This window comes from Pinus tabuliformis, chromosome 1_2, assembly GCF_031772625.1.
Source record: "Pinus tabuliformis cultivar Carrire ecotype Pingquan chromosome 1_2, CPIR1, whole genome shotgun sequence".
Taxonomy (NCBI): domain Eukaryota; kingdom Viridiplantae; phylum Streptophyta; class Pinopsida; order Pinales; family Pinaceae; genus Pinus; species Pinus tabuliformis.
Window position 1 is genome coordinate 37,207,048 of NC_142298.1, and position 6,940 is coordinate 37,213,987.

A 6,940-nucleotide genomic window follows, 5' to 3' on the forward strand; every position below is an offset into this window, starting at 1 on the left:
GACAAGGGTTTGCTAACTCTCTCTAATAATAGTCCTCATATTTTCAATATAGGTTTTCAAGTATGAGTTTTTTTTTTGTAGGTCAAACCTAAAAGATCAAGCCTCCTTATAGAACATGACGATTGCAATTTTCCTCTAAAGATAACACTCTTTTTGAATTGAAATCATTCAAATTTATTTTAAGGATATGTGATGTTACATTGTTATACAACATAGAAAACAAGGAACATAGATGAGACAATATGTGTAAGAATCTATCAATTATCAATAAGTGGGGTACCATGTTGCACTTAATGATGTGTAACCTCTCAGCTCAACTAAACATCATGATGCTTTCAAATATTCATGACCCACTTGCAAGGGGCATGTTGGCCATGAGGGGCCATACATAGCAAACTTTTGTTAATTCCATGTAATTTTGTCTACCTTGTACACTTGTATATTCTCTCTATGGAGCAAATCAGCGTGAAGATTTTAACTCTAATTTAATTGGGTCCTTCAGTGCTTTCTCTCAGGCTCTGACAATTTGATGGGAGGGAGAAGACAAATAATTTAAAACTTTGAGGTCTCACTAGCTTCACAAAAGATATTTAAATAAAATACTAATATGATCCAACTAATCAAAATATCATAATAAATGAAAATTACACACTATATACACCAAACTAACGTGAACAACTCCATTATAGATAAAATGGAAATATTATACAATAACTCATTAAAAAATAGAACTTTCCAAATACCCAAATATATTCATACATCCAGGTATACATATGAATAAAACAATCAGGTATACATTGTATGAATAATTATATAGAGAAATCATGTAATGATTTGGATGTCCTGATATGTTTATAATAGTTCTAAGAAATTATCATATATTTTTTATTGAAATTATATTCTACATTTACATTGATATATGGGATATGATAATTTGAATATTTAAAATATTAAAAACACTTTAGAGTAATTTTAGGGAAACTTAAAATCAAATTTAGCAAATTACCACTATAACACTATGACGCTAAAAATATATGCAATAATGGTTAAACCAAATATACTAAAAATTTATGACTTAACAAGAATCAAAACTCCATGAAATTGAGAAAAACTACTATAATAACATCTTACTAGCATAAAATTTTCTTCCAACTCTGACCTCTAGAATTTTGGTGTTTAAAATCAATTTGCAAAGGTCCCAGTGATATAGATCAATCTAATAATTTTATTCTACCAACTCCTACTTCTAAAATTTTGATGTTTAAAATCAATTTACAAAGATCCCACCCATATGGATCAATCTAATATTTTTTAATATGCACTTTAAACTTGCTAATCTATTTTTTTGGTAAACTATTAGGAGAAGGCTTTAGTTAAGAAACGAGGAAGTAAAATGCAATAAATATCTGATCTCTTGCGCGAGGATCAGACACATTTCTTTCACCTAAAGCCATCATCCAAAACGGAAAACGGGAACGGAAATTAACTAACAGTTATATTTCTCGCATGAGACGGCGATGTCGATTTGCTAGATGATTCTGCGAAATCTCAAATCACACTTCTCGGTGCGTGCTTGCGCGCATTATATAAAGTGGTTCTTCAATGTTTCCCGGGAAAGTTTATATAAATAAATGCCAAACCCTTCCTCCAACGATAGAAGCCTCGCTGTCGGCATATTATTCTATTCCTTATCGCAGTAATCAACATACCTTACCTTTCTCTACACAATTTCACGATATCATGAAAAGTATCGCCGACAGTAAGAACGGGCCTGTCCACAAGCAATCCAAGTCAAGTAACGCTGCTCGTTCTTTTCGGGAAATATATAGAGACCCGAAACAGAGCCATCTATCTATCCGGTTTTGTTTTGCAGATCTGAGCACAATATTTGCAGCATTTAGATTTTCATTGTATCACCATATATCAATCATCTATTCAGTTGTTTGTTAGGAGAGGAGATTAAGATACGAGATGGAGACTGAGTTTGAGCCTACTGTACGCACGGAGGGGACCCCTGAAGCTCGTATTGTAGAGATCGATCTCCCAGGTGATTCCCTGAACATATAGTTATACCTTTCAAAATTGTTTACATTTATTTTTACTATACTTTTGGGGATAATTGACTCCATGATTTATATGTGTAGGTTTTAGAAAGGAAGAGCTGAGGGTGCAGGTCAATAACGAAGGGAATCTTGTCATCAGCGGAGAACGTGGTGCGAAGGAAACGGAGGAAACGAAAGCGGAGAAAGTGCAGAGAGTAGGGCATAGGTTCAGAAAAGTTATCAGCGTCCCCCAGAATTTGAACTTAGAGAGCGTCACTGCCAAGTTTAGGGATGGAAAGTTGCGTGTCTCGCTCCCTTTGCTTCAACAGAGTCAAGGGACGCTTGCTGGCGGTGGAAAAACAGAGCAATCGCTACAGTCGAACGTCGACAAATCGAGTCCCACGGGACAAGAAGATTCGAGGAAGGAAAGCCCTGCGCCTGCTCAGGACGATCAGAGTGCAAGTCATCCAGAGGCGATTCGACAGGGTGATGATAAAGAAAAACCCACAGTAGCTGCGGAAAAATCAAGCAAATTGCCGGACGAGAAAAAGGCAAAAGCACCTGAGCAGGCCAAAGAGTTGGTTGGAGAGCCACCAATATCAAGTCATGCACAGGCAGTATCTGAAGAGACGGCCTCTGCGCAGCAATCTGAATGTATACAATTGAAATCGAAGCCGGACGTCGGGAGGCAGTTGCAAGAAGATGAGGACGGAAATCGGGAGTACCGCCGGAGATCAGAGGTGCTATACAGGAAAAGAAAGAAGAGGCCGGTAGTGCAGATGAGGGAAAAGCAGCAGAAAAATATGATCATGTTGTTGGGAAGGAAGGAAATGGAGATGGTGTTGGACGTGGTGTAGAAGGGTACATTCGTCGCCAACGGGAAGAAAGAAAGGATGATGAAAAGTGTTCAACTTGCCGATCAAGTGGCAAATTTCCAGATGTGCAGCGAATTCCCTTTCCTGCATCGTGTAGTTCAACGTTTTCTAAGCGTGGATGGTTGATAGCATCGACCGTGGTGGTTCTATCCGTTGGGTTGTACATCACTTATAAATCAAGGTCGCGACATCACATTTAAAGCCTTCTACCACGTTTCTTTATGGTGGGCGTCGTCGACCAGATTCTCTGTAAACGCTTGTAAAATGATTTCAATTTAGCTGTTCTTTATTGAAAACTTGTGGGTTTGAAAGTTCACAAGCTATGTAATTATATTAACTTGTTTTGTAAGAATATAATGATCATTCTCGAGACCGTTCTTTCTTAGAGTTTGATGATGGGATGTAACCAATTCCCGTTTGAACTTTAAGAAAACCAAGATTATCTGACAGGTTTTTTTTGTAGTTTGTTTAAAAGTTCGTTATAAATATGGAAAACTATATAATTTGTTTAAAAGTGGGTTATAAATGTGGAAAATTGTAATCTTAATTTGTTCAGTTTTTACCACCAGAATTATTTTTAGCTTCAATATTTTTATTTTGCTTAAAAATACAAAAAATTTAACGTAAATGGGCCAGATTTAACTTCAAAAAATAATTATGCTTTAAATAAAAAGTTATTTATATATATAATTTAATTAAATTATAATTCTATTTTAAATTATTATTATTAATTATAAAGAGAGTTAATATATGAGTTAAAAAATTATGTAACAAGATTCTTAACTATAGAGATTTATTTTTATTTTACTATGGAGCTTTTTAACTTATAATAAGATTTGTTATAATACCATGGCTTACTAATATCACATCCCAAAAAAACTATACATGAAATATGTTCAAATGACTTTGTTTTAATTAATCAATTTAATTAAAAAGTAGTAATCTAACGAGGCTACAATTTTGCCTAGAAAACAATGGAAAATCGGGAAAAAATTTGGTAAAATTTTTTGAAAAAATCTCGCTGAATCCATTTCCACCCTAAAAAACGATTCAAACACTGTGAGGATTAGATTTCTTGAAAAATAATTCACGGATTCCGATGAAAATTTGGTAGTCCCAACAAATTGCAAAAATAATAATATTTTGTGGAGATTAAATCCCTACTCTCCAGGTAATAATTATTGATAATTAAATTAAACTTCTAAAAGTCATCTTTCAACCACACTAGCAAGAAGGTTATATTACTAAATAAACACACCTATCAACGTAACAAGGTGCACTTATTGGCTTTGTCGATAAGATTTCTAACATGGTACTTTTATTTATGGATAAAATGGCTAGTGGCTAATGGGAATTTTTTGCAAGGGTAAAAAGAAACATAACATCAGATATTCTAAAATGTTCTAAAATGTGTAGTTTAAAGAGACTGCAAATTTGCCAGAAAATAATGGAAATTTTGGCAATATTTTAGTAAAATCTCGCAAGCTTGACAGATTCCTAACTATGGAGATTCATAACCTGTTAATAGACTTTGCTACAATGATATGGCTTACCAATGCCACATCCCCAAAAATCATAATTCATATGAGAATTTTTTTCACATTTTCAATTAATCAAATTACTTTTGATATAAATCTCAACCTTTGATATGTAATTACTACTAAAAATATTTCATAATATTCTATAGAGGTTGAACCCTACCCTCCAAATAATTAAATTAAAATTTTAGAAGACCTACTTCAAAATAAAACACCTACAAAGTGTACATATTAAGCAACTACATTCAATTGTGGATAAAATTTTAGAAGCCCTACTGCAAAATAAAACACCTACAAAGTGTACATATTAAGCAACTACATTCAATTGTGGATAAAATTGTTAATATGGTATTTTCTTTGTGGATAAATTGACTAGCAACTAATGAGAGTTTTTTGCTACTGTAAAAGAGAACACAACATTGGATATTGTAAAATGAAGGTATTAATAACCAAGCTGCAAACAGCTAAATTTTGATTTATGGATACCAATGAATGATGATGGATCTGTAGATGGGCTAGCGATGGATTGATGAGAAATTGGTTAGCAGATGATTGGTGATTTGTGGAATCGGCTTTCAGAGGATGAGAAATAAGTAAGTCTTTTTGGAGACATCAGTTTAGTCTCTTTGCTACACCTTAGCTTTATTGTCCATGACAAATTTGATTATGTGGTATCGCGCATATATAAATCATTTGGACAAGCATCTTAGTCAGTAGTCGGGGTGGAGGTAGCAGATCCTGAAGCGTCTAGCTTACCGAGTTTCAGTTTCACTCATTTCAGAAGCAGCACATGTAGCATTTGACCCAATGGGTTCCGTACTAGGTACAGTAGATTTTCTAGTTCCGGGTCAAGTGAAACCCCTTACTATTCCATAGCTGGTAGAGGAGTTCCTAATTTCATACCTAGTTTAGTTCGATATTTCTAAAAACAATTTGCACCTTCTTTGTACAACAATTTCCTACATTAATGGTTCAAAGTTTCAAAATACCTCTTGCGGTCTCCTTCGCCTCCCCAGTTGCCTTCCTCCCTCCACACTTTGAATTTGAAATTCACCACCATTAAACGAAAGTATTGTTAAGAATGACAACAATTTAAAAGACTCTTGTAAATGTATTTTTTACCTTAATCAGACAGTTGTATAACAATAGGAAGTTTTGTAATAGTGTCTTCCTATTAAAATAATATCGCCCGGGAGGCCTAGTATATTGGTGTTAATTTTGGGTATGTTCTATGCTTAGAGCAATTTATTCCAATTTTCACAGTTAGCTCCATATCTTTTCCAAATTAGCAATCACATCAACATTAAAGTAAACTGCAGATACAACATAAACATAAATCGCAGAAGACAAGCTAAGACAAGAGGACACAAGATGTGGTTCTAGCCAGGGACAAACCCCAATGTGGGGAAACCCTTGATCAATTTTTCTTATATGTTCTTCATCAGTTCAGCAGAGAGAGAGAGAGATAGTACATCTACAACAGAAGTCAACACTTTGACTTATCTAGGTAAGAGAATAGATCATCTCTAAGAAGATGATACATGAGATCAATTGAAGACATGCTGCTTCAACTAATTCTCCAAGGTGACTCCTTCACCTATCGTTGTGCTTCATTTCATCATCACGTTGCACCTCACCGCGCTACACCATGCTGCACCAATCATCACTATGCTGCATCTCATCACACTTCACTAATCATGATACCCATCATTGTACTGCATTATGTGCCATTGTTGCACCATGTTGCCATCCTGACCTATGTGTTGGCAGCACCTTGCTTGCTTGTTGTCCCTTGCTTGCTTTTTGTCCCTAGCATGCTTGTTGTTGCATGTTAGCTGTAACATTGCATGCTTGGTGTATTTGCTTCTAAGTACCATACAACTGTCCCAACGTTAGTTAGTTGTCTCCTGCATGTTGCTTTCCTTCGGAGACAGATGCCCCTACTGTTTCGCCAGTTCTCGACAGTTTTGGAAGTTCCAGCTATTCCCAGCAGTTCCAGTTATTCCCGATAGTTCCGGCAGTCCCAGCAGTTCCGGCTTTTCCAACAATTCCGACTTTTCTAGCTTTTTTGGCAGTTTCGAATTTTCGGCATTTCCGACTTTTTCGACAGTTCCAGCTTTTCTGGTAATTCCATCTTTTCTGGCAATTACGGCTTTTCTGCTTTTTCGACAGCTCCATCTTTTCCGACATTTCCGGCTTTTTCGACAGTTCCGGCTTTTCCGGCAGTTCCAGCAGTTCTGGCTTTTCCGGATTTTCCGACTGTTCCGAATTTTCCGGCAGTTCCAGTTTTTCTAGAAGTTCTAGCTTTTCTGACTTTTCCAACTTTTCCGACAGTTCCAGCTTTCTACCCTCTGGATCAGGGCAATTTTATTCCTTAGGATCTCTCCTCCTACTAAAACCCAAAGACAAGTAGAGAGAGGAAGAGATCCCAAGTGTGCTGAAATGACTTGAAGGCCACCTCTATTTATACTAAAACATTGAGCAC

General features: G+C 35.8%; 1 pseudogene across 1 annotated transcript; it reads left to right on the forward strand.

The window, feature by feature from the left end:
* Positions 1 to 1,793: 1,793 nt before the first annotated feature.
* Positions 1,794 to 3,285, forward strand: LOC149204291 (uncharacterized; annotated as a pseudogene). The gene is made up of 2 exons (XR_016251762.1): positions 1,794 to 2,047; positions 2,145 to 3,285. The product of XR_016251762.1 is annotated as an uncharacterized LOC149204291 (transcript).
* The last annotated feature ends 3,655 nt before the right edge of the window (positions 3,286 to 6,940 follow it).